Source organism: Sus scrofa, chromosome 11, assembly GCF_000003025.6.
Source record: "Sus scrofa isolate TJ Tabasco breed Duroc chromosome 11, Sscrofa11.1, whole genome shotgun sequence".
Classification (NCBI taxonomy): Eukaryota; Metazoa; Chordata; class Mammalia; order Artiodactyla; family Suidae; genus Sus; species Sus scrofa.
Window position 1 is genome coordinate 29075724 of NC_010453.5, and position 2801 is coordinate 29078524.

Genomic DNA, 2801 nt, shown 5'->3' on the forward strand with positions numbered 1-2801 from the left:
TAAAAAAAAAAAAAAAAAAGACTGTTTTAACTTGAGAAAAGAATCTCATGATTAATAAATCAATTTGAACTTGGAGGAAATTCCCCATAGGTATCCCATTTGATCTGTTCTTTGTTTCTTGTTCCCTGTTCAATAGGTTTATCAATACATTAAATTAAGTTGGCTTTGAATTTTACTGCATATAATGATTTGAGAAGGATAACCATGTTAAATTACTACAAAATAAAAAGATTTTTTCAAACAGGACTACCAAAACCATAAAGTACATTTCAAAAGAAAGAAATGAAAAAATTGTCTTGAATTTAACTATATAAGATCTTTATTTTACGCACACTCCTTACTCTACATTCTGATATTCACTATTTTAAAGAAAAGGACAATCCATATTTAAAAGAGGAAAAATAGTTTGTGTGTGAATACATTTGAAAAATCCTAGTAGAAACAAAGTTAAAGAGGTTTGCTTACTAAAAAAGAAAACTCCTAGATTTTAATGTGTGACTATTAACTGTAAATTTCTATCACAGAATAATAAGTTAAAATCACATTCATTTAATTGTGAAATTCACCTCTTCCAACAAAGCATCTTCTGAAACCAGTATTTCTTGAAACAAAGCTTAAACATTTCTAAAAAGTAGATTGATAAAAAATTTGTGATCAAAGAGATCCTGCTTGGACCTTACCCCTCTTACCAAGTATGGGGTAAGTTAGTACAAATTAATTAGATCAGTGAGCCTTATAACTGGTTTCTGCTGCAATGATTAAATTATTGTTAAAATTTTGAATACTATTTACTATCTAAATTCTCATTTTTCAATCCATCTACTTATTTGCTGACTCATATCAAATATGACTCAATATATACAATAGTTAACATAGCAGTGAATAAAATAGATAGATACTCTCCTCTTTCCTCAAAGAATTTGTAGTATAGTAGTGGGATAAAGATATTAAGTGAACATGATAATTTCTGATTCTGATAAATACTTTTAAGGAAATGCTTGGAATAAAATAATACAAACATCTAAATAAACTTTGAGGGTGGAGAATATGGCCTTGTCTCCTTGGAAAAAAAAAACATGAGTTAAGTCAAAAACTACTTGGTGAATTAATGAATATATGCTGAATTAAAGAATAGGTTGAATAAGGAAGATATGAGTGGAGTCAAATCAAGAATTCACATGACCACAACATAATCTTTTCTCAGTAAGGAGGGAGACAATTGGAAAGCTATTTTATAGACATGTTTTATTTTTAGATAAACTTTTGAGTACAATATATTTTCAACTCTTCAATGAATTCATATTTAAGAGTTCCATCTTGTATTTTAACATCATACAAAGTTTTTTTCCTGTTTTTAAGATTTACTTATGAATTTTTAGTTTCCTTATATTTTAGCAGAATTTTTTTCAGTTTAATTAGAAAATAATAGAAACTGAACCAGCAGGTGCTAACAAAACACTACATAAAGTAGAACTCTCTTTTAATGTTTAAGGTAACACATTAATCATAATACTTTAGGAATTTAGACTCAGGATCTAGCAGAATTCTGTATTAAATCAGAGGAGAAAAATTGGGGACATAAATATAAATTCCTCATAATCTTGTGATAACGTATATGTGTGTAAGAGAAAAAGAACTTGATCTGAAACACTATTGGAAACAAAAGAAAAAATTCCCCTTCAGTTTTTCATTGTAGTCTAAGCTAATTGGATTAGGCGCAATTTCTTTAACTGCACAGAGCAGTACCTATGAAATGCATAATTGTTCTTTTACCAATTCAAATGTTTATGCTAATACATATTAACAACTGAATATTAACAAATACTCAAGAAATCCACAGAGTAAAAGAACAAGATCGCTAGAGGCAAAATAAATTAATTCCTTTAAAAATATTATATTAAATGGAGTTCCCCTTGTGGCGCAGTGGTTGACGAATCCGACTAGGAGCCATGAGGTTGCGGGTTCGGTCCCTGCCCTTGCTCAGTGGGTTGACGATCCGGCATTGCGGTGAGCTGTGGTGTAGGTTGCAGACGCGGCTCGGATCCTGCGTTGCTGTGGCTCTGGCGTAGGCCGGTGGCTACAGCTCCGATTCGACCCCTAGCCTGGGAACCTCCATATGCCGCGGGAGCGGCCCAAGAAATAGCAACAACAACAACAAAAGACAAAAAGACAAAAAAAAAAAAAAAAAAAAAAAAAAAAAAAATCATGAGGTTGCGGGTTCGTTCCCTAGCCTTGCTCAGTGGGTTGAGGATCTGGCGTTGCCATGAGCTGTGGTGTAGGTCACAGATGCGGCTCGGATCCTGCATGGCTGTGGCTCTGGTGTAGGCCTGTGGCTAGAGCTCCGATTAGACCCCTAGCCCGGGAACCTCCATATGCAGTGGGAGTGGCTCAAGAAAAGGCAAAAAGACAAAAAGAAAAAAATATTACATTAAAAATAAAACTATATGTTGTGCACAGATCTTTTTGCTTTGTTTTGTTTTTTGTTTTTTTGTTTTTTTTTTGTTTTGTTTTGCTTTTTTTGCTATTTCTTTGGGCCGCTCCCGCGACATATGGAGGTTACCAGGCTAGGGGTCGAATAGGAGCTGTAGCCACTGGCCAACACCAGAGCCACAGCAACGCGGGATCAGAGCCGCGTCTGCAACCTACACCACAGCTCATGGCAACACCAGATCGTAAACCCACTGAGCAAGGGCAGTGACTGAACCCTCAACCTCATGGTTCCTAGTTGGATTCGTTAACCACTGCGCCAGGACGGGAACTCCTCTTTGTTCTTAATATAATTCTTCAATAAAAGAGACCAG